Source organism: Centroberyx gerrardi, chromosome 24 (genome assembly GCF_048128805.1).
Source record: "Centroberyx gerrardi isolate f3 chromosome 24, fCenGer3.hap1.cur.20231027, whole genome shotgun sequence".
Lineage (NCBI taxonomy): Eukaryota > Metazoa > Chordata > Actinopteri > Beryciformes > Berycidae > Centroberyx > Centroberyx gerrardi.
Window position 1 is genome coordinate 14450021 of NC_136020.1, and position 26718 is coordinate 14476738.

Consider the following 26718-nt stretch of genomic DNA (forward strand, 5'->3'; position numbering starts at 1 on the left):
GTTAGTATTGACCTTGACAACAATATCAAAGTGTGCATGCTTTTGGGAATGAATGCATATATGCATTAAGCAGCCTGTCAAAGCATGACAAATGTCCATCATGTGTCATTTAGCAGGTAAGTACCAATATAACTGTGGTTTTGTTGAAAATTCCCACAAAAGCTTGACTGGGAAGTAACATCGACCCCACAGCATTTCAAAAGTAGAATTTGGATCACCCACTGATTTTAGCGCTATTTAATCCATTTACAGAAATTGGTGATTATGCAACAGGATGACTTGTCAGAATCTGTGATTATTTTGGTCTGAGATGTAGAAGCAGTTGACGTAAAAGCTTCCCTTTGCACCCTGCTCCAGGGTGCCAGAAAAGAGGAAACAGACTTTGGTTTAAATCTAGGGCCCTTTCACTGGCCCATGCTTCTATCCAGGACTGATTGACAACAATAGGAGGTAGCTCAATGAGTAAATTAGTGTGAATAATTTGGAGTTTAGGTTGGACGTCAAAGTAGTCAAGCAGACATAAACCAAGAGGACCTGTCCTCCGTAGCCTCCAAACTACAGGTAAATGAAAATCTGAGTTGCCTTTCTTTGTCAAATATGCAGAAATGCTCCAGAAAATGTATCCTGGAAAATGAAGTGTACTGTAATGTGACTTAATGTGTACTGTAATGTTTTGACACATGAAGAAGAAAGTACAGTCTATTGCAGGCCCAGTCAAAACTATCTTAGCCTCATAGTATGATAATTATTTAAGACTATGTCATGCAAATGGTTTGGCTGTTTTTATTAATTTGGCCTATGTCAATTGGAAAGGATATTTAGGATTCTTAAACACCACTATGCTTGACAAAGTCTATCTTTGAAAAATGTTCTGGCCCTGACTATGGTCTTCTGCAAGATGATTGTAAATCTTGCCCCTGCTTTATTACTGGTAAGGGGGAAAGCAGCCTGTCCACTCTAGTCTGATACCTCACTTCTCTACAAGTCACATCCTGTCTAACAGGATGTGACTTTCAGGCTGGAATGTTATTGAATATAGAACTACGGTTTTGTTCTGAAATAGATATACCACTTGTTCTTAGACATACCACTCAATTTAAGAATTTACTTTTTATTCCCGTAGCTAAGGACCGGAAAACATTAATCCTCTTCTAGAGGTAGAAACCAGAGAATCAAGACTCTAATCAGTGACAATACTAGAGTCCCTTCATTGACAGTAATGGTAGACTGAGATAAGCGGTTCATAGAATGTTTATTTGAGCAATGATACCCATTCAGAGTAATGTTGTGCTCTTCTTTTCAACTTTGCAAATTGAATTTCTATGGAGCAGTACATTGGTCAATGTCAGATATTAGAAAGAAACATTTTAAGACAAACTCTTCTATCTAATTTCTGGCTATAGGAGATGACAGTGAATGTTTGTTATCATAAACTGTCCTTGGGTATAGGCATGAAATGAAATAATACTTCTATGATAAGAGGTGGATATTTTAATACCAGTTAGCTGATCCATAGTAACTGAGGCATTTGCATAACTCTGTCATTGATCTGTCAATAAGGCAGAGATAGCAGAGTGTGTGTGGTTCATTTTGAAATCTTCCTAACAGACTACAGACTTTGTGTTAGGACCTTAATTTTCTTCACCATCAATATGAGCTCCTGCTGTGTTGTGAATCAATGTTTTCCTGTCTTTGTTGCTGTAACTGTGATTCTAATCTTTTCCAACATTACTTTTCTTTGAACTAGTAACTTCACTGAATTAGTGGAGGTCAATAGGTTCTTGTTGCTTTCTATACCCATATTATTTGTTTCACAAAATTGCAATTGTAATGCATTATCATGCAGCATTAAATCTTGTAGCGTCCTTCAATTCTTGGAATCATGTTTACAACATCAGGATTTATCTTGGTGTGTGGACGTGTTTTTGTTTCTGTCCGAGTTAAATTGACCAGAATGACACAGCAGGAAAATCTTTAAAGCTCCTCTCATGGGCTACTTCCTCATTTTTAGTCACCTGATATTATTTACAATATATTAAGAAAAACCCAGTGAACTTCTCTAATCTTGCACGCCCGTCACGGGAGTGTTGATTGCGTGTGTGTGCATATAGGAAGAGAGGAATCTGTGTGGGCAGAGTGTGGTATTTGCACCCAGCTCTTGCCATGGGTGGGTGGCAGAAAGAAGGGGTGGGGGTGTGTAAAGGCCTCATGGGACGATGTGTCACACTCATGATGACTAAGTATTTTTGCTCACAACGTTTTGAACAAAATGTCTGTCAAAATAATCCTAGAAAGCAAAAATGTTGGATCAAACATTACATCTGATTCATTTTGGGATAAAGGACTTCAAGGGATTATTAAGCCTTCAAGTGCAGAAATCAATGCTTTGTATATCTTTTCATCAAAGACAGTTGTAGGTTTCAAGGTTTGTGTGCATGCAGTCACACAGGCAGGCAAAAAGAAAGGGGTGCAAACTTGGAGTAGTGTGCAGCGTGGTGGAAGTGTGTAGTGTGAATTTGGCGTGATGTATTGTGAACAGGGAACTGCAGGAGTGTTGCAATTTGAGAGAGCATTCTTGTGTGAGTCATGGCTCATTCATGACTCATATTCAGGCTTATCCTTCATATCATTTGGGAACAGAAAAGCTGTTTATGACACACACACACACCCCATCTCAAATATTTGAAGCCGTGTTGTATCAGAGTTTGCGGGGGCATATGCTGCAGTTTTAACAAAGACATGCAAGTATTAACAATGGAAAAAGGGGGACAGCGTCTGTGTCTTTGTAAAATGTTGAATGGCTGCATATATTGCCATCTTGTGGCTAATATGGAAATTACAACTTGAATATAAACATTACATGCCTCCACTAAGACACACCAAGAGGTGTTCAGATCCATTAAAATCAATGTTTATCTTCTCTAAAAAAAAAAAAAAGCCTGGTGCATCGCTTGATGATAGGGGTCTATTTAAGATGGGCTCATCAACAAATATGCAGTGCATAATTGTAGTATCCCCCCCCTCAATTTATTGTCTGAGCTTTTGATATAATAACTGCCATTATGTGACAGCTATGTTTAAGTTTTACATATATTTTGAGGCTACAAAATGTTTGTTTACATTTGAAATATTTGAAAACGCTGGACTTGCATTTTGAGATATGATTGGTAAGGAAAGTTTCGAAATTATTATTATCCTATGTGAATATACCCCAAATTTACATGGTCAAATAAATTCTGGATTGTATCATTAAGAAACAAATGACTCTAGTGTGACTCTAGAAACTTGGGGTGCTCCAACAAACTAAAGACATTAGTGAGAGTGAGTGAGAGAGAGAGAGAGTCCGTCAGAAAGACAGACAGATGAGACTGGATATGTGAGTGTGTGTTGGAGAGGGGTGGGCCGGCTGGGAGGGAGTGATGCCCTGGAAGAATGTAAACATTGTCTGCTCGGACTCGGAGGGCCGACTTCAAAGTGAGACTCTGGTAACCTCCTCTCAGCGGGAGGCCTTGTTCACTTCACTGAGAGACAGGCAATGCATGGCGCACAGCCTTGACCGATGAAAAGTGAAAGTGAGTGTTCATCCACGGTCTGCGGCCTCTTCCTGAAACCACTCTGCTGCCCCCGATGCTGAGAGTCTGTTTGTCTTTGAAGTCATAAAATGGATCTGATTGGCTTGTGAAGCAGACATATAAGAAATGCAGGATTGTGATGTTTTTTTTTGTCTTGAGAAAAGTTATAATAGGCCATATAGAAGCACACTCTGCATGAGCTTCTTCCACATTATGGAAGACATGGTTATAAGCATAAAGACATCGGATGTAACCCTATTTGACTGCAGCGCCTCAAAGCTCTTCTGTGCTCTGCCTTCTTATCTCTATAGACAGGTTTCCCAATGATGTCCAAAACTGTCTGACCTCATTCTAGCAATTTAAGCAGTCAACACCTTCATATGACAGGTGAGAGTTACCATTATACGACATTGCGATTGGACCAGAGGCTTTCCAAGAGTACTTATAACCTCAATATATAAACTTGTACTATAACTCAAATGGTATCACTCCACCTTGAGCTTTGAAAGGAACAAAGCAAGCAAGGATGTTTATTTCTTAACAATGGGAACTCATTTTTTTGTTGGTGGAAGGTCACAGTAAAATGATTATATTAAAACCCAAACTTGTATCTTTAATGTCTGATACTATTGTGAAAATGTTGTAAATGTTGCAGAAAAGCAACAACATACACAATGTCGTGATGCATCATGGTCAGACAGTGTGCTGCAGTCGTATAGGACTCCCTGTCATGTGTTATTGCTTAATTATACTAGTCAAGCATGGATATTCAGCCATTTTTACAAGAGACAACACTGTCAGAGGGGTGCCATCATTTCTTAGTGGTTTCATTAGCCTGTCGATCCACATGGACAGGCAGGGCTAAGTGGTAAAAACATGCTAGCAAGAAACATACTCATTACCAAGCTTGTAGATTCCCATCTAAACCACATATTTTAGGTAATTTGTGAATCAAATCTAACCATTTGTTTTGTTTTTGTTAGACTGCCATAATGGTAGATGACAGCTTCTACATATTTGGCTGTCTCTGCTGTCAACAGAGTGTAAAATGCTAAGAAATAACAAAGTCGTAATGCTATTAGGCATAAAGAGAAACTGGAAGCTATACCAGCTGAACCCTGCAACTATCTGGATGGCCTGTGTGTACCTACTATATACTTACTATATACTATCAGCAGCATGAGGAGTGACACCGTTTGGGGACAGCTGATTTGTCTTGCATGGTAAATGAGAAACCCTTACAGGAAACAGATTTATTACACATTCATAACACCTGAACAAGAGCTTCACTTGAACGGCAGGAATAGAAGGAACATTCATAACTGCTGTGTGACATCGCAGGGCCGTCATGGTCTCAAATCCACATTTCTATGGTTCAGACTTGTTTCAAATGTACGCTTATTCTGACTCGGTCTGCTCTCTCTCTTTCAGCCACTGCTGGGCTTCGATTTGTTTCATTTGATTTATTAAAATGTCCATAATTTTACACAGCAGACTGCTGGAAATGTCAGAATTCAGAGGGTACATTACTCCATGCTCTCTGGCAATGCTCTAAGATTCAGGACTTTTGGGAACAAGTCCACAATTGTATAAAGGAGATCACTAGCAATGACTTTGAATTCTCTCCCAGGTTATATGTGCTGGGTGACCCATTAGCTGTGAAAGACTGTGGAAATGCAGAACTGATCCAAACTGCCATAATGGTGGGTAGACAGACTTTATTGAGGGGTTGGAAAAAGACAGAAGCTCCCTCTTGGCGGGAGTGGTTCATAGAACTGGGAAAGGTGGCCTCATATGAACAACTTTTCTATAGAAAGACTGACAGATGGGAAGAGTATATTTTAAAATGAGGAAAATACCAGATCTATATCTCTAAGGATAAATAATAAATAATGTTGTATTCAATATCTGTATGTTTACCTTCAATATGCTATCCTAAGTGCCCTTGATGTGTATTTTAATATATAATGTTTGTTTCATTATTTATTTGTCTAATTCTTTTTCTTATCATATCTATTATTATTATTATCATTATTTATTTCTATTATATTAGTTATTGTTCTTCAGAACTGTTCAGTGCAGTGTTTTGTATGTTAAAAACTGAAAAATGTCCATAATTTTCATATTTACTTAGAAAAGTTAAATTGATTAGACACATTTTCTCCATAGACTGTCATTGGAAATAGTATAATTGCAATGCATTCACATAGAGGCCTTGACTTAGTATTGACCCCTTTGGTTTTGGCCTTGACTCAGACTTGACCAGACTTGAACTGAACACAACTAAGGTGGTCTTGGCTACAGACCTAATATCTTAACTTGTCTATCATGTATGTTTACCAATTTGTCTATCTGCCAGTTTGTTAGTATACAGCTGCCTTAAATCGCATTGCCTCAGTTTAAGCTTGACATGTCTGCATGTCTGCTGAGCTACAAATGCTCCTGTCTGTCTGATTCACATCAACTCAGTACTGATTTCTGTCCAGATGGAAATTCTGTTTATACCCAAAAGATCATCTTATATGAGATTAGCCACTGTAATATAATTATATCCAGAGAGACACAATGGGATGGAAGGAGTTGTGAATTTTATCTGACCTCACAGATATGTAGAGACAGGGAGAGCCAGAGTTTTAGTTCTATCATCTGCGCTTAGTTGTATTATCTGAAAATAGCAAGTCTAATGCAATTATAGTTATAGTAAAAAATGCAACGGCAAGGGGTGAGAGGTAGGCCAGAGTTTAGCGTGTCTGAAAATGTAGTGGTTATGTGCTGCAGCAGTCTAACTTATGATTTAATAATGTAAACATACAGTGGGGATGATTGTAGCAGCTCCCTGTCCATGCATCTGCCCGGCATTAGGACTTCAACAGCCAGCTTATTCTATTTTTATGACTTTAGAGAACTGGGTAGAACTAAATAGGCATATTGAAATAAAAAACATGTCTTATGATCTCTTGAAGGCCTGATTGCCAGACCAATCTTCACCTTTTAGCAGGGGAAGTGTGTGTGTGCGTGTGTGTATGTGTGTGTGTGTGTGTGTGTGTGTGTGTGTGTGCATGTGCGTGTGTGTGTGTGTGTGTGTGTCAATTTACCAACTGAGGTAATTTCAGAATCCTCTTGTAGGAATCCGTTGAAGAAAAGCTTGGACAAAACAGGCCTAACGTCACCACAAAATTTTGTAACGGTGACCTCAAATGAGTTCAGCTGCTCACACACATGCACGCACACTAGCACACACACACACACACACACACTGCGATAATCACGTCGTTGTGTGAGGGGTGAATGTTAAGAGGCGGGTGAGTTAAGACCTCGCTGGTGTGATCAGCGATAGAGGCTGGATCTCCTCTGAGCTCTTCATCATTATCTTGGCTCACTGATTCACGTCTTGAGCACAGGGAACAAAACTCTCGCGGCCGCCTTGTTCCTGCCGCAATGGGACGCCGGGAGGGACAATAAGAGAGAATTAGTGGTGAAAAGAGCAAATAAATAGGTGCTTCAATACATGAAAGCCCAGCAACAAAGCCCACTGTGGATGTGTGTGTGTGTGAGAGAGAAAGAGAGAGAGAGAGAGAGAGAGAGGCCTTGATGAAAATAAAGAGGGGAGCTCAAAGGCAGGCAGGGGTTGAGGGGATTGGAGGTGATGATGAGTGGAGAGCTGTACCGAGTAGTGCATCTATGGGAAAGGTTTTAATGAGGCGGACAGTGGTGTGTGTGTGTGTGTGTGTGTGTGTGTGTGTATGTGTGTTTCCTCATCTGTGACACTCAGAACATCCTCAGGAATGATACTCCAAACTTCCTGTCTCCACATGGGTGAGTGGGTGAGGATTTGTGGATGTGTGCACATGCACCTGCACTGCACATATATATAGTATATACATATGTGTGTGTGTGTGTGTGTGTGTGTGTGTGACAGGGGCTTAGCAGGGGGTCAATGATGTCAATGATGACAAATAAACAAGGCTGACCACAGAGGCAGAAAACCAGGCCTGCAGCCTGATGTAAAGGAGCGTGAGCAGCGCAGCACTGTCTGTTGTCTTCCAGTGGCCCCGAGGCTTTGTCTATCAGCAGAGCCAATCTGCAGAGCAGCAGGAGGCCATTTTAGTGCCATTGTCAACTCTCGGTTGGAAAGCCAAGCACTTCAAACGGGCTCAAACAGGGGTAACGCTTGTACAACGACCAGGGAATCATACAGTGGTGATGATCCGCTGCTGGTATCATGAGTTCAGGACATCGCGGTCACATTGTCTACAGCGTTACACGGTCAATCAACAGACAATCAATTATGAGCCACATTAACTGAGGTGAGCTAACTAAGGTGGAAAGGAGAACGTTTGAGACTCATGACGCATCATGCTTTTACATCATGTGAGCGCTCCAAAACTTTATTTTTGTCAAGAATGCCCTTTTGGCATCTTCTGTTTCCATGGCATGGCAGTATAAATAAAGGCCACATACAGGTTAACAGGTTATACAGGTTACATAATGGTTAACTAGCGCCCTAACTTGCACCATTACATTCATAACCACTGTGCTTTCGTTTTCCATTACCTTTTTAAAGAACATATTTCCAGGAATGGATGATACAGAATGTCCATGGCTAAGAGAGCATCCCTCTCTCTAATGGATTAATTTTCATACTGGTGTTTGGTTTGGTGAGATCATGGACAAGGAAGAGTATTATGGCGAGAGATTGGCGCCAGCAGAGACTCTATTTGAGTTGCATAAATTTGAATTTGTCATGCTCATATTGAACCTTTGAATTGAAAAAATTGATTTGTTCAAAAAATGAATTTGTAAGGCACAATTTCAAATTCCATTTCCCAGTTTAGATTCAGTTTCCTGAGACACACATCTGGGCACAAGGAACTTTTATTCCCTGAGTGACGACTGTAAGGCAGCTGCCTCCTCCGAGGCTGCAGTGGGCTAACACAGTGGGCTAACACTCTTCATCCACAAGCCCTGTGGCACTGTGCTGTGTTCATCTCCTCAGCCAATGATCAAGTCTTATTCTCCCTAACAAAGTAAATCCCTTGTGCCTGGATGTATGTCTAAGGAAACTGAATCTGGTAAATCTGAATTGGGAAAACCAAATTTGAGTTTATAGGTAAAAGTTAAATAATACATTCAATTTAAAATTGTGCCTTACAAATAACATTTTTGAATTCATTTATTCAAGAAATCTATTGTTTTCTATTCATTGAATATGGGTGTGACAAATTCAAATTTATCCAATTCAAATGCAATCTCTTTCCGTAGAGTTTTGCCAACTCTAAGCCATTTGACCTAAATGCATACTGTATGGCTGAGTAACGGAGCAGCGGTAACTGGGTGACAAAAGCCTCGCTGAGTGGCATTCCCTTACCCACAAAACACTCTTTCGTGTGTTATGCCAGTTAATTGTTTGTTAGGGAAGATGCCTTGCTCATGGGCTGAGACAGAGCAGCTCACAAGCCACAGACAAAGACCCAGGCTAAACCCACACAAACACACCACTTGTTCCAAATGGCCAGACTGAAATGGCCAGGCATTCCCCTAGGAATGCAGCTAGGTGGACAAAACCTTATTTTCTCTACTTTTACAAAACCCTGTCTGCTTGTGCCTCAGTCCACGTCATCTACACATTTTTCACAGCGCCTGGCCAATTATGTAACTGGTATTCTGCAATGTTGGCGACAGAATAAAGGCAATTAAACACTGTTTGCACCATGCTTGGACAGACAGGCAGCCATATGCCTTGCCAATTACCTCCCACATGAGGACAGAGAGGGAGAGAGAGGGACAGAGAGAGAGAGAGAGAGAGGGGGAGAACTTCAGACTGCGAGATTAGAACCACACACTTGTTCTTCCCCTTTATCGCCTGCCTTCACTATGCGTTCAATCGGTTCTGCATTGGTAGCGACTGTATTAGTCCCCCATTTTGCATGTATCCTCCATTAGTTCTGCAGTGGCAGTGACAGCTAATTTGCTCTCAAATACTGTAATTTAGAACTGAATCGGTATGTTTTAATTTGCATCATGACGATGAAGTGCTGCTCAGTCAACTCTTCAGCCTTTTGTTGGCTGAAAAGGACATCATCTGAATTTCCCCAATCAATTCCAAGCATCGAGCAAAGCATTGCATGTGATCCATGCGATAAAAAGCGAGACCTCTGCGGTGGTTACATCTGTATCACCTTCATTTTTCCTTATTTTTCCCTCCTCTTCATTTCCCCTCATCCTCCACCTGAGCATTTCTCTACCCGCCCCCCTTTCCCTCATGTCTTCTCTTTGCTGAGCTGGGGAAGGTCCTCTATTACTCTGCCCACGGTTCACCTGTCCAGTCTCCCAGAGAAAATAAAGGAATCCGGAGAGTATCTACCATAAAACATGTTGTAGATTATACTCGATTTGGTCAATTACTGTCAAGCAAGGTATTTCAGTGAAACAGCTTTGCCATTGATAGAGAATGTGCGTGTCACAAGGAAATTGGATGAATCTGAATCATTTTAATGGCCAAGTCACAAACCACACATTATGTTTCCTATGTTTTACAAAGAAAATACTGTACTATTAATCCTTCCCAGTAATGTTGCTAGTCACTTTCAGCTGAATGGGTGATATTATTAACAAATGGCATAATGGGGTGGTTGGCAGCAATGTTTTCCCAATCAAATTGGCCTTGTTTATATATCAACTGATCTGATCTCTGTGAGTCACAGGAATTGAAATGCTTTGATCAGGGGCATGATGCTCGTTGTTAGTTCAGTCACACTGATCATCAATTTTGTAAATCTAGTCACTTCAAGACGGAAATACTAAAATTTTATAGAATTACAATGAATCTCCCTGGAAATCAAATGAGCGGACATTTATTCATTCAACAAATAAACCCAATCAGCAGGCTATTGTCACTTGACTGAGCAGAGGGAATCCTCTGGAAGCCGTACAATTTGCAGAATTCAAAAATAGCTTAATGGATTTATAGGGAATTGTCCTGCTTTCAAGAATAGTAATTCAGTCAGACTATGGCGACCATTGTAATCAGATTCAGTCTACAGTATGTCTAGACTGACTGACAGCAAAAATGTTCCTCATGGCATTTCTCTGTAAAGCACACACACACACACACACACACACACACACACACACACACACACATCTCTACACACACTCACACACACACACACACACACACACACACACACATATATCTACACACACACACACACACACACACACACACACACACATGCATGCGCTATGCTTGCACCTCCCCTGCACCCTCACGTTTCCCTTCCCCTAAAAATATATTCATGGAAACAGGCAAGGATTAATAATGATTCAATAAAGATAATAAAAGTATTAAATTACATGATTGGTTAATTTATTGACTAACTGTTATTTCCATATTGCTCATTATTTCCTCACTGCTTAGGCCCAGTTTCTGGATGTCAGAAATGTTCCAGTCCTACTCTGGCCCACACAGCCAGTGGATGGTTAGTCCGCTCGATGAGGGACAGGGGTTTTGGGGTTCTGAACCGCACCCACACAGTTGGCCTCAGCTCCGTCCCCATCGGCCCAGCAGCACCTCCCATCCTGCCCGCTCTCAGTTTCCCTACCCTCGAGCCTACAGCAGAACGCAACCGCCTGTTTGGTGCCAATCCCCAAACACATGGGAGGTAGGTAACCACCATTACAGAATGTCTGCACTAAAATATAATGGTAACACTGTCCTGGATCTGAGTTTGGACAGCAAATCCATAACAGGCTGAAAGCATGATTCATGACACATTCATGTATTAACACTCAACATGAAGGCTATAACAGCGACACGTTTAGCGGATTTCCAAATAAAGGCACCATGGATGAATTTAATTTACAATTTATTTTATGTAAAGGCAGCCACAGCTTAAAGGGGCATTTCAGCCACACTGTATCCAAACAATATTTGGTCCCAGATTTTTGTGTAATTGATTTTCACCCATGTCTTTTGTTATAAGATAAGTCATAAGATACTAAGCATCAGATTTTATGAGATCACATCGCTGTATGGCCACACCTGGCCTCAAAATGGCTGCTGTGCATCTTCTGTGTCTGTATTTATTTAAATCTGCATTACTTTTCCCTTTCTGCCTCTCCAGCTCTTTACATTGCTTGTATGTAAAGTGTGGCTGGATTGTGTCCAGACTATGAAGATTTATCACAATTCAAACCACTTCCATATCTGGTTTTGAAGATCCGATAGCAATGTGAGCAAAATCGGATTTTTTGTGTGTCACTTAATGCGTCCTTGTGTGATCGGACAAAAACATTCACGCTGAAGTGTAATCGTAGACGACACATTCTCTTGAAAAGTGTATTTTTCCAACCTCATCACTGTAAGACTTTAGGCAGCAGTAGTTAAAAATAATGTTTGGCCCTCTTCAGAGATGTTACGTTGATCATTAAAGTACAAACACAACAAAAACCCAGTGACACTTAAAATATAATAGCACAAATGTCAAAAATGTATCAATGTATCAAAAAATAACTGCCCCTTTAAACAAAAATGCCCGTATATCACTGCAGGAACACAATTACTAAATTGTCAGGTTAAAACAATGTTGTCACTAGTGTAATTACAGAGGTGCTTCAAATGCATCAGCTGCCATAAATATAAAACCTTACAGAGTCGTAAACACAGTTGTCCTCCTCCCATGGATCTCCTCCTGCCTATGTAAACAACATCAATGACACACATTGTTCTTCACAGCTGTTTATGGCCCATTGAAAAGGCTGAAGGACAAAGAGCAGCACATTGAGGCCAGGCACTGCTTGCTTGACTGTTACAATGAAGTCAAGGATGTGTTAGAGGCACGCTTGTTTGTGGAGTGCATATTATATCAAAGCGGCAATGCATTAGTGTGTGTGTGTGTGTGTGTGAGTGTCCATGCATCTGCCATAGATACTCACTAGCTTGACTGCCACTGTTGTTCACACATGTGTCAGGAACCACTTGAATGAACTTTATGTGTTTCAGGGGACATTTCTTTGGAATTCTCTCTCTGGGGATTTTAGCACCTTTGTCCCCACAAAATAAAACCCTACACAACGTGCTGACAGACTACTGAGCCATAACTGGCCACTGCAATTATTGTATGCCATTCGCTGTGTGCATACATAAGTAGGTCTATTCATGTGTGCTTGCATGTGTGTGTGTGCGTTAATTTAGATTGCACAGAGATTGCAGACCTCCACCGGGATTAAAAAAATCAGATCTGTTTTTCTCTTCTGCTTTGATGCAAAAGTGAGATTGAATTTTGTATGTTTGGGATGCATGGGGCTATTGTGAAAGGAGGTAAATGACTCCCAGATCGGCTGCAGTCGTCTCGTAGGGATTAGGAGGGGATTTCTGGAAGGGAGATATGAATCAGACTTTTAGAAGAGGAGGAACAGAAAACATCCCCACATTAGATGGATGACTGATACACTTCAAAGCAACGCTACACTATGTTTTTCTCTTCCGCTGGAGGCCTTTCATGTGTTAAAGTTGTTTCTGGTGTGTGTGTGTGTGTGTGTGTGTGTGTGTGTGCGAATGTGTGTGGGTGTTTGTGAGTGTGTAACTGCCCCAAGGTACAAGCTGCCCCCTTCAATACCTGAGGAGAGAGAGGTTAGGTAGGTGCAGTAAAGGTGATGAGCCCCATTTCGTGCGACAAAAAACACCTTTTAGAAAGTTTTTTTTCTGTGCTCAAATGGTTCTACATAGGACCTTTAGGTTATAATAAAGAACCCTTTGAGAATGTATGTGATATCCTCAATCAGGTGTACTAAAAGAGCCATACAGCAGTGGTTCTCAACGTTTTTGCCTCACTACCCCCCCCCAAAACAATGTGGTGTAACTCTTTGCTTCTCAGGCTATTTTAGTTGATTTGATTCACTCTTCATTATTTAACAAGCAAGAGGCTTTTATGACAAAGATTACAATCATAACTCATCACAGGATTTGGTTCTCTGTGGAACCACCAGGTGCTAGTAAAGAACCATTGAGAGGCTCAAGCGGTTCTTCAAATACTGATGGTTCTATAAAACACCAATTAATCCACAAAGAAACTCCGAAGATACATAATTTTCAGACTGTAGAGTGGAGAAGACATTTTTAAAAGTGCGATCATTTATTGATCATCGTAGGGAAATTACTTTCTTGCTTGCCCTCCTGGTAGGGATTCAGTGTCTTGCTCAAGGACACTTCAGCAGGGCAGATGCTTGCCGAAACGAGGTCTTGACCCCGAGTATTCCAGTTGAAGTACAGTCTCGTTAGGCACTTCGCCACTCTGCCGTCCCAACAATAGAGGGAAGTGAGATGGTGTGGACGACAAAACCAGATGAGAGGAGGAGGCAAGGAGAGTGGTGAAAGGTTGAGGAGAAAAGTTGGTAATACTGAGAAGAGGGGGGAATGGAGCTGTGAGGAAGGACAAGAGTAAAGGAGAGAAAGACAGAAAAGTTACAGGAGGAAAGGGGAGATGGCAGAGGGGAGAAGAGAAGGATAAGGGGAAGGAGCGAAGACGCAGGAGGAGGAGAGGGAACGAGGAAGCATAAGGTGTGAGATTAGTGGGAGGAGAGGAGAGGACGGAATAGGAGAAATAGGAGAATTTAGGGAGTTAGGAGAGGATGTATAGCAAGGAGGGAGGGAGGGGGGAGAAAGAGGAGGGTGTCAGGGCAGCGGGGACGCTAGCCTTCCCGTCTCCTTCCAGGCCAAAGCATGGGAGAGCAGCAGTGATGGGTTTGGACCACCCATCTGGGTTGGCTGAGCGCCTGGACTGGCTGGACTGCTGTTGCCCACTGGGCTGGATGCATGGATGAATGGAGGGATGGAGACAGACAGAAGTCCCGTGTAACAATTCAGATAGATGGAGCAAAGTGCTGAAAACATTAAATATGTCAATGGAAAACACACATGCTATCAACAGCAGCTGCACACAATTAAGGTTCATTATATATACAGTACATCATTTTAGCAAGGTTCAGCTGGATCCCCGTATGGGTCTTGTGTATAGCCTGTAGACTAGAGGATTTCAACCATTTTTAACTCATGGACTCCCAAATGCAGGGAAGTCATAGCTGATACCAGTTCATTTCTTACTACTATTTAATTAATAACTACAGACTAATCAATCAATGCAACATAAAAATAAAGTTAAAAGAGTGATGCAATTTCCCCTTCAAAAACTGACAATTAACTGTATCATGAATTCATTTTGTCTGATTGGCTTAAGTCATTACTCATTACAGCACACATAATACCAGAGGTGTGACCAAGTCAACTTTGCTCGAGTCCTACAACAGTCTCAAGTCTTGAAGCACAAATCTCAAGTCTAAATATAGAAGTCAAGTCAGAACAAACCAAGAGTTCAGTATCAACTTGATATCTTAAAGAAAACTAAATATCTTGGACTTTTCAGTGCAATATGGTTTTAATAGGATAAAAACTTGGTAAGTGCATCATGAGTTTGTTTTCTATAATCAGTTTCAACTTTCAACAAATTAAATCATTCCATGCAAATTCAGAAAACAGAATTTAAATTCAGTCGCCTGGTGGAACAAATCTCATAACTTTCAATCTAAGTCATTTACACAAGATCACAAGATCTTTTGTCAAGACTTGAGAAGCCTTTTCAAGTCATCAAAGTACAAGTCAAAGTCAAGTCTCAAGTATTCTCTTCATGAGTCAAGTCAAGCAATTAAAATTGTCATGTTGTCAAAGTCATGTTTCGAGTCCCCACCTCTGCATAATACTGTATAATATGATCTTGTCATTCTTTCGAACATTTCATACAGGCAAATTACAAAGTGGGAGAAGCCTGACTTAAGGCCATGGCTAGCTGACCTCCTCTGGAGCAGGGTTATCCCCAGAAAATTGATTAAAAACAGGGTTATCTCTTGGCTGTGTGAAAAGGGTTTGAATACTTTGCGTCCCTTGTCTGTTGTCAAATCAAATAGCTTCTCCTTCACAATGTTACTAAGCAACGCTGTGTGGCATTCCCGGGCTCAAGTGTTTTAATTACCACTGAACGTTATACTATTGTGGCAGCAGTCAAAAGCAAATAGAGGAAAAAAAAAAAAAAATAACGAAAGGAAAAGAAATCTAACTGGTCGCAGGCAGAGACAGAGTTATTTTTAAGTTTATGGATGGAAAAATCTGTCCAAGATATAGACCGGACAGGACCTGCCGCGATAAAAAAGTGTCGTAAGTGACATAAACAACAGCATCTCGGAGGCTTAACACTGCTGAAACGGTAAATAAGCCTCTGTTTTTTAAAATCTCCGCTACTGTCTCTCTAACCGATGTCTATTAATAGGTTGTGGGTGCAAACACAGGTCACGTCTAACGCTACCTTCAGACATGTAAGCTGTGGGGTTAAATGTCTGTGTGAAAAGGGGTTAAGCTAACCCTGGGCCAACTGTTAGTCCAGGGTTAAGATAACTCTAGGCTAAGCATGGTGTGTGAAAAGCCCTTTTGATTTTTCTTAACTTGCAGATATTCTTTGTCGGGACTGATTTGTGACACACATATTTTTGGAATTCTCTGTATTAGGCCTACAGACATATTCATATGCAGACATATTCTTTGTCAGGCTTATTTGTTTATAGCTGATTGCATTTCATTTAGCCTGCATATTTACAGTCCATGGTAATCTTGTTCAGTCACTTCTTACTGCTACACAGCTACCCAAACCCCACCAAAATCTATGGTGAAGCCTGACACCTAATGGTGAAATGTAGGGTACTGCACTGGCCATCTGCTATTGGCTGGTGTTTGTGCCAGGTGATGTCACCTTCCATAGAGTACAACAGGTGGTGACATCACCTGGCACAAAGACCAGCCAATAGCAGATGAGCAGTGCAGTACCCTACTGCACTGCTCATCTGCTCATCTGTAGGTGTCAGGCTTCACCACAGATTTGGGTTTGGGGTTTAGTTACTCTTTAATTTGCCGACATAACTTCTCATAACAACCTATTTTGGATTTGTCTTTATGCAGATATCTTTTTATGACAGGCTTATTCATTCGGTGCTTATAAACACAGATCATTTGTTTATCGACAAAAAAATTTGAAAGAATTCAGCTGACTTGCTTTTTAGATGATATGAGTCATAGCCTTCATAGGCAATGTCGCAGAGAGTCAGTCACTCCACTGAATATTTTTAGCACTTGCCTTTTCCTCTTGGGGCCTTCTTGAGATGCCTGATCATTTCCCTTTGCTTGTGGAGTTGTGGGCTTTCCATGGGCACTGCAAGCTAGCTAGCGACGTAATGTGCTGGCTAACCAGCTAAGGTGGCGTTAGCTAACCTTATTTCTTGCTCTGTAGTTTTTATGCTCATTTTTGTCACGGCTAGGCTTATTTCTGTGACTATTAACAAAACATTAATTATGCTTATCATTAATATCAGCAGCCAGACAATGGCCAGTGAGAGCTCAGGTTAGATTGATTTTCATGTTAATTATAATAAACACACAGGGGCGAATTCACAAAAGGATTGCGCGGCTTTTGCTGACGCTAAACCTGTGCAAATAAGACAAAAAGAAACCGTGTAATTCACAAAGCACTCGCAAAGGGTGAAATGCCCCGCTAACTGCGTTGCCACGCAAATAGCGTCTCGGTGCTCCTGTGCTATTTGCACGTATTTAAATTAGGTAATATGCATACATTTGGCGCAAAATTGGCCCCTTTCTATGCAAATGAGCCTCATTGCAAAAACAGTCCAATTCACAAAGGTCGGCGCTAATTGCCACACGCAGTTAGAGTGAAATTATTAGCGTCTTCAGAGAGTTGGTGGTAACTGAAGCGCATTTATAAGGGGTGTCACGCCCAGGCTTTATCACTTGTTGATTTAACTGAGAATTGAATTGAATTGACCTTGCAAATGTCTCTGCAACAATTCCACCTTTGTGTGACCTAAAAAATAAAATTGTCTGTAAATACAGTCTGTAAATAATATTTTGACATTATTATTATTATTACTATAGAACTTTAACACAGATTGCTTCACAAACAAAAGCAAATAAATCAGTACAACCAAACAATCAATACAACTCAATTTCTCACTCTGAAAATATTTTCACTTATCTCACTAGTCAGCACAGTGGGCTTTATTTTGGCCTAAAGATTCAGCACCATGGACAGCCCCGCTCAAACTCATTTACAGTATTACCTCCGCCAAGGAGGTTATGTTTTCGGTGCCATTTTTTTGTGTGTGTGTTTGTCTGTCTGTCAGTAGGATTACGGAAAAACTACTGGCCCGATTTTCATGAAACTTGGTGGAAGGGTGTAGCATGGACCAAGGAAGAACCCATTAAATTTTGGAGCGGATCCGTATATTGGTTGCGCTTGCACATTTGCATATCATAGAAGACTGGATTGGCCTTGGCGGAGGTCTGCACTCTCCGAGTGCCCTTCTAGTTTATTTTGGGATGCAGTGAGATGCAATGACAAACAAAGGATGCAGTGACAGGATGCAATTGTGTCATGAAAAATAAATGAATAAAGCTCCCCTACATTCTCCTTTGTTCTCCGCTTCAAATCATGCCATCTTCTTTTGCAGTCTGAAGGTGTGCGTTTGGAAACACCAACAGCACTGACAGACTGGGATATTAAATCCCAAATATGGTTTCTCGCAGTCCCAGTTAAATTTCTTGCCTGAAGTTTTGAGGAATGCCTCCGCACCTCGTCCGTCAGGACTTGCAGCTTGCAGTCTAAAAAAGTCATTTTTCTCTAAGGCAACATTTATACTTTGCCACATTGATAATTGCAATCAGACGCAAAACAGATGCAAATTGCACTCAGTTGCAACAGGTTATGGGTGTGTTTGCGCTGGTATATCATTAGCGCAATATCTTTTGTGAATCGGTCCTTGAGACGGAGCAAATAGCGGTTGCAAATGATACGCAATTCATGGTGCTATTAGCGGGCGCAATCCATTCTTTGTGAATTCGCCCCACAGTGTACAAAATGTGAATGATAAAATAGCAAATACTTCTTTTTCTGAACATTTTCACAGATCCCCTTCAATATCCCCAGTTGTCTAATTTACACAACACAAATGAAATTAGCTAATCAAATGAAACCTCTCTGACATAAATTGTTGTATTTTCCACGTGCATTGAGTCTTAACCCCAAAGGGACAATAGTCGCTTTGTTTTTCTTCATCTTGTCCCCATAAAATCAGAACTAGCGTACACGTAGTTAATGTAGTTAGGAAGTTAATGAAGAACCCTTTTTTCAGAGGTGATGGCATGTAACACATGCGCAAAAAAGAAACATTGTCTTTTAACAACTGTCTTTTATACTTACTCACAACCTGAATGCCTTCTATTTTATTAGGGCCCATACCTACTGATAATGGTGATAATGGTACATACTGTACATACTTGAGAGGCTATGTCCTCAAAGTGACTATGGTGTTCCAGCGTCTAATGTTTTGACAAGCTCAAATTAGCTAGTTGGTTCCCCCAGCTTTCCACAGAAAAAAATCTCAGAGTCCATGAGTCATTTGTAAAAAATGTGCAGTTAAAAAAAGCTTTTCAAAGAGCTTTTCGACGGAATTCGTCAGCCTTTAAAAACAAGATAAAATATACATTTTCATAAAAAAAGAGAACATTTTCAGCTGTCATCTTAAATTATTTCTTTAGATGGATGAATAAATCCATCAACATCAATAAACTATCTTTACATATAACTACCTTGTTGCCTAATACATAAAATAATAATAATAAAAACTACCAGGAATAGGAATGTTGCTTTTAAAACAGGCCTATATGCTGTCATAAAGATGTAATTGATGTTAACAAATCAACTGCATTTGAGTAAATCAAAGCTGCAAATACAAATTAAAGTAAATTAAACACCTCCATAACGACGGTATAAAGTGCATAGGATACAGCCGCAAATATGGAAATCTATGGTTAAGATTGCTAAAGCCATGCCCTTTATAACCTATTGATCAAATGGTAATATTTTAGCCAATCAGAACTATTGCCGTAGTTAATATAGATGAAGCATGACACATTTACATCTTACCCCAGCTGTTTAACCCTCAGTCAAACCACTTTTAAACTGTATGCACTAAGGGTACTTTAGCCAACAAAACTCGAAATAAAACACTGACAGAACATTTTAGATCTGCTGTAAATCTCTCTGCTGTGAACATTTCCCTAGTTTTGACTTATTGTCTATGGGTGGGAAAAGCGTTCCTGACTGGGAGTGACTGAAGGCTCAGCCGCCCATCAGTGACATCTAGAGGCGGAAATAGGCAACTGCAGAACATTTTTGAGAATTTTCTGCGATTCCGTCATTTTAGTTTTTTAGTTTATGTTTATATGTTGTGATGCGACCCATTTTCTACAAAAAATATGGGGTTCCATACAAACAGGGGGACTAGCTAGTTTTTAAGATAATACTATCGTACATCTCAACATGTCACACAATGAACCTTTCAGGAAAAATGAAAGGTTCATTCTAGGTTTGTTATCCTTGAATAACCTTTTTCAAGAAGGAATATCCAGAAAATCTCAGGTCAAGTCAAATTTATTCATTAAGTAATTTTAACAGTTGAAAGTTTTACAGAAAATAAAGGATCTACATGAAAAATGAGAGAGAAGAAAAAAATATTCAGTAGAACTACACAACACTAAACAAAACTTAATAAACAACTAATGGTCTTGGAATCCATTTTCTCAGCCGTTGCTGACTGACCATGAGCCTTACAAGGTTGGCAGATATTTGAGTTGGGAAATTATCTTATTGACCCCATTTAATTGCAGTAACTACAGGCAGAGTTACACTAGGACACAGTGGCAGGAGAGAGAATAACAACATTGTCCTCTTTGGTACATGTAAAGTCTATCGAGCCAGCGTGGCCTTGAATGAACTGCAATTGCGTTTTAGAGAAACGGAAAGAAAAAGAGAGCAAGTGAGAGAGACCGAGAGGGAAAGAGACAGAAGCAGAAAGAGGGAATTGGCAATGCGATTTAGAGAAGGGACACATGCGGTTGATTTACCCAAATAAAAGGTCTAAAATGTTACGAGCAGAGATACGAAACAGCATGGAAAAGACATGCAACATTAGTGGTGATTAGACACGAGGGTCTGGATTGAGGGTCCTAGTCTAGGGTGGAAAGGTGGCCTAGTGTTTAGAGAGAGACAGTCCTGTAACCCAGAGGTCACAGGTTCAACCCCTGAACCCCAAATTACTCACTTATTGTACAGTGAGTTGTTTTGGATAAGACCGTTAGCTGAAATGCCTTAAACAAAGAAATGAGCTGTATAAAGCTTTGGACAGCAATGCGTTGTTGGATGTTTTGGTTCTATACTGTAAAGGCATTAATTAAGAAATGAATCGTTTGCTATGATATTAGAATACACAGTTAATTCCAGGGTATTTCCAGATATATCTGATTAAAAAAAAGACTTAAAAAGGTCATTCTAAAATACTCAAATGAGACATTCTTCATTGACAAAATGATAACACATTTACAATCCGGACGTTTTTGGATGGTTTTTGGTGTTTTGAAAAGTAACTCTTTACTTTGAGAAGACTGCATCCCATAAACAGCATTCTCAACAGCTCTGAATAACTCTGAAGCAGGAACCGGTCCTTGGTGGATGCTTTTATCCAAAGCTTCTTACTGTTCCATACATACATCTAAATGAATTAAGTGTCATATTTAAATGAATATAAGGAAATCAGGGTCTGAGTGATCAGACCAGCTTGGAATAGTCATGCTGCCATGGAGCTACTGCAGAGCTTGAAGATTGACATGAATAACTTTGATGGTTGTTTCTACTGGTAGTTTCCTATAGAGATCAAAACAAATTGTGATAATTTGACAGTTATATAACTCAGACATATTAAAACAAACACTCTGCACTTTAACCCCAGGGTCTCTGTGTCATTTCACATCCATTGTAAGTATGGAGTCTGTCCTAATACTTACAGAGCTTATTTTAGATCAGTGGCAATGAACATTTTGTTCCTCTCCTCAAGGCAATCACATTCAGAAACTATTAGATCCTGCCTATTTCTTCATTACAAAACTGTTCCTAGTGATGCATTAACTGAGTTATTTCTTTCTCCTGGAAATTTCCTGATATGACTGTGATCTACTGCAAAGTTGACCTAAAATCTAAACATTATATATATGCATTAAGAAGATATTAATTTCAGTTTTCATATGATTAGGTAATGAAATTTCTCTGTTCAGGGCAGATTTTCCACAGAGGTCTTTACCCTGACCCCTTTTGATCTGAAAGGGTTGTTCAAGACTCTAATAGGATTAGACAGACTGGCCCTTTAAATGCTTCATGTTCTATTCTTGAAGTGTCTCACTCTGGATGTAACCCCATCCCAACACACACACACACACACACACACACACACACACACACCATCCCGACCCCTCCAGCCCCTCCGCTCACCCTTGACCTTCTCCTACACTGCTCGTCTCTTGCAGCAGGGTTCGAGCCATCAGACGGTCCCAATAATTGTCACCCAGGACAAAAACATGGGCCACTTGTGGGTAAAACATATCATAATCCCTCAAGGTGGGGGGGGGGGGGGGGGGGGGGTGGGGGGGTGGGGGGCTTCGAGGCCACCAAGATAGCTATTCACAGCATCCAGAGAAATGGAGAGACCTCCGTGAAAGCATGAAGACATTGTGAGGTGTTGGTATGAGACTTGGTATGACACCCATGGGAAGAATGGTGATTAGTAACGAAGAAGTCTGGGTTCTAAGACATTTATAACCACTTGTGTGTGTGTGCGTTTGTTTGTGTGTGTGTGTGTGCAAGTGCAGACACGTGTGAAAACCTACCTAAACATCTTTGTGATGCTGTCGATGGTAGCGGGCAGGTAAAGATGTTGGCTTGTAGGAGGGATTATGAGGATTATGAGCTTCTCCTTGCTCTCCCTGCTGCCTCAAGCTCTAAACTGTCGAAACACTTCGATAAACAAACACACTTACAAACTTTCATTTTGTCTGAGGTTATTGTGTAAAACATGCTAGCGCTGTGTGTGGGAGAATGCCCATGTGTGCAGGCATATGTGTCAAAAGTGATGGAGGTGTATCTCTTCCACTTGTGCGCTTTGGTCGGGTTTCTGGCATTACAACACCGCAACTGTGTGTGTGTTTGGTTCGACATAAAACCCATGTCACATCCATTAGCTCAACATCCAGTCAGCCATATCTAGACTTGAAATCTGACAGTCTGATATTCACACATATCAACTGATTAGGGATGCTCTGCTGTTTGCTTAAGAACAGGAGCTTTTAGGGAACATGTACATATACATAGCAGGCAGTCTCAGGTCATCTGACAGGTCACTAATTGTTATTCCAAAGTCTGATTGGGCCTTTGCCATCAGGGTCCTAGACTTTGTGTAGGCTGGCTAAATCAGTATCATCTTTTAAATAACTTCCTAAAACTCACTTGCATACACTTGCTTTTATGTAATGATCTTTTATTAATCGTTGTTGACCTCCCTTTTTAGTGTTGCTTTTATGTTCTTGCTTTGCTTTCATGTTTCTTGCTTTGCTTACATTGCTTTTTACTTTTTATTGTTGATTTTATCTTTTTGTTGTATTTCTCTTTTGTAAAGCACTTTGGAACAGTTTTGAAAAGTGCTATACAAATAGCACTTTAGATATAATTATTAGATATCATTCAGATTATATTAGCAGATTAGATGTAATTCCTTGATGTGTTTGGTAAAGCATAGATTTGACATCAATTGACATCTTTTCATGCACAATAGGCTACTGGCTTTCAAAACATTTTGGTGAAATCTTATACAAAATTTCACCAAATTATGAAGTTTTAATATGATTATTTGTATCTAACACGGTTGACGTTACAGTAGTGTGAGTGAACAAGACAAGCCGAAGTGTTAAAGTGATTAGGTTTTGTATGGATGAGGTATGGCGAGCAGTAAAGCGATCAGTGCCATGGTAAAAATCCATTGTTCTCAGTGTATTAGGAGACAAAGGCAGGTAGTAATTACCTTGGCAGCATGGGCCTAATCAAGCCCTCGACTCTCTACTCCCCCTCTTATCTGTCCCAATCTCTTCACATTTACAACTTTCTCCCCCTTGACCCCCATCTCAGATGTCATCAAAATCAGGTAACTTTGCGTCCTACGTTAATCCTTTTGACCCCATTCCTTTATGCATTTCTTGTTTCTTCAAAAATCTGTCTATTCTGACCTCTACTGATTCATCGATGCCCCTTAGCCTCTCATCAAATCAAGTGATCTGATTTTGCTGAACTGCATTTGAGTTCCTACAGTAGTTGTCAATATGGGTCTGTACCAATGTCACAAAGATAAATTCATGTAGGTTTATTGTGCTTAGCGTGATTCTGATTTGGACAATATTGATATAATTGCTCATCTTTGTGAACCATTGACAAGAAGTGGAAGCTTCCACCAAACATCCAACTTACATCCTACATCCAGCTAACTATGGCCCAATACTAGGTGCAAAACAAATGTCTTGTAAGTTTTTTTATTTAATGGCAAGGTCTTCATCAAGCAATCTTGATCTAACGAAGACATATGGTCAAAGTCAACATGGCAGATAAAACAAGAAAGCCATACAGTGCTGTACTCGAGTGTAAAGGGCCATCTTCTTATTTTGCTCACCTATGTCTACCCACATACTGTACCTCTCTTTTATTCCTCCTTCTGAAATGGTTGGGAAAAGGGACTAATCCAGATATGATAACTCAACATCCTCATCCTAGCCTTGGCAAATCGAGTTACCCACTGCATTGCCACATCTATCTCTACATTTACACGTTAGGAACAACCATGAGTGAGCAGGTAGATTCAGTGCCTTGGTCAATAGCGCACATAGCCGTTTGATGGACGCGTTGGCTGCTGTGGCTACCGTACCTGGTGCCTTTTGGTTCTTTGACGGCCTCTCTAACCACTAGCCCACCCTGCCGCCGGTCCTGGTGCCATCGGGGCTGAAACCCAAGCACCTACTGCAGCCGCTCAGCCAGCCATTCAACTCTGGGCATCGCCACGGCCCTCTTAACAAGGGCCCCTGCATACTCCGTAGCCTTTATGAGATTAATGCAGTGGATGGAGCAGGTGTCTGCCAAAATTCCATTCCTATTTAAACCTCCCGGCCCATACCAGCGGCCTAATCCTATTAGGCCTAATTGAGTGAAGTCGACAGTCTTTTTCAGTTAAACCAAGTTCAGGCACTAATAGGATTCAAAAGGGGTAAAAAAAAGAGAAAGGTACAATGCGTAGAATAAGTAGTAAGTTGGTGTGTGGCTGGGGAAGTGGACAGTAGGCATCGGCGAGTGTGTGAGCAGGGACCGGTGGCTGTGTGTTGGGACCAGTGGAGACACCCTGCTGGGTTTGGGGATCTGTGTTTAAGGAAGAGGGAGGGAGCGGGCTGGAGGTCTCCCCGGAGGCTAGATAAGCTCAGAGGGGTGAACGAGAACAACATAATTGGCATTCGGGATCCCCCAGTGTGTGTGTGTGTGTGTAGGTGTGTGTGTGTGTGTGTGTGTGTGTGTGTGTGTGTGTGTGTGTGTGTGTGTGTTTGCATGTGTGATGTATTGTGTGATGTATTATGTGATGAAGGACAGGGTGCAGCTCTGGATGCATGATGTATAGGCAAATTTTGATTTTGAGGCAAAGTGCGGATGTGGACTGCGTTTTGGGAAATAGTTATAGATTGTGTGTGTGTGTGTGTGAGAGAGAGAGAGAGAGAGAGAGAGAGAGAGAGAGAAGATTGTGTGTGTGAGTGTAATGTAAACACTTGTGTACATGTACAGTATGAGTAGAATCAAGTAGCCGTACTGTCACAGCATAGCAAACAGTAATTCAATAGTGTTGAAGTGGCAGAGGAAAGGGAGAAGAAATAATAATGTAGTTAAAAACTGTTCACGACATTTATCTGGAAAAAGGTCATCAGGTCAGCACATGCAGAGCATTTAACAGAGACAAACAGAGGGGCAGATTAAGCTTTAAACAGAATAATGTGATTTTTTCAATGGCATTTTCATTGTAAAGCAAGGAAATTAGTCTAGGAACAGGCTTAATCAATTTCTGAAAACTGGCCTTAATAGGTGGCCTGGTATGCTCATAGATACACACACAACTCATCTGAGTAGAGGAGTGTGCACTGAACACGGATCAAGTTTTCTTACACTTTCCACAGGTTATGCAAAAGTCCAAACAGGTCTTTCTGTGTCAATGACGTACCTGTTAGCTACACGTTACACCTGCCTGAAGCTTCCTGGGGAGAAAACGACAGCCTGATATGATCTACAGTGATAAGTCCTCCAGCTAAAAGACAATAGGAAATGCCAACGCTCCAACCTTGACTTAAAAAAGACAAAAAAGCTTGTCACCTCATTGAATCCTTCTTGTTTTGAGCTTGTGGCTAATACATGATCTTATCAGGGCCCTTTGTTAACATCTCTCCTTTTGTCCCATCCTTAAAGACAAGATGAGCAGTTCTGAGAGGCATTCATTCTCTCTCTCACACACACACACACACACACACACACACACACACACACAGAGCCACCAAATTAAGGAGGCCAGAATGGGACACAGTGATTAGCCAGTGGCGTCAGTGAGACAGACGTGGCCTGAGGACCTAACCTTTCAGGCTGCTCGCTGCCAGAGGTGCAACATGGGACTCTCTTTGAAGAGCTCACATCCAAGAGGACTGCGAATGACAAAAGGCCAGCGTAGGTTTTCAATACTCTGACAGAGCCTTCTTCATAGAAGAACAAATAGGAGCAGAGGGACTGAAAAATAAATGACATTTGCCTGGCAGGGATAACGCAGGTGTAAATTATGTATTTAATCTAATAGCACTCAGCTAATAGTAAATTAGGTATTTCACTAATAGCATAGTAATACTGAGCTGGTTATTATGCACAGATACCAATTAAAACCAAGTATACATTGTGATATCACAAGCTGCATTATGGCAGAAATCAAACCAATAAATATCTAGATACATATTAGCCAATATATATCTAGCTTGATTAAGTTATTATAATTCAATGAATAATCATCATCCATCTTCATGGGGTATACATTTCTCACTTAACACTCAGAAACAATGATATAGCCAAAACAGGACTGAGGAATATTG

General features: G+C 40.7%; 1 protein-coding gene across 1 annotated transcript in view; it reads left to right on the forward strand.

Moving 5' to 3' along the window:
- Positions 1-11110: 11110 nt before the first annotated feature.
- tfec (transcription factor EC) overlaps positions 11111-26718 on the forward strand; it is a 44988-nt gene continuing 29380 nt past the window's right edge. The window contains exon 1 of the mRNA XM_078282074.1: positions 11111-11236. The gene's annotated coding sequence lies outside the window, so the exon portion shown is untranslated. The remainder of the gene's footprint in view (positions 11237-26718) is intronic.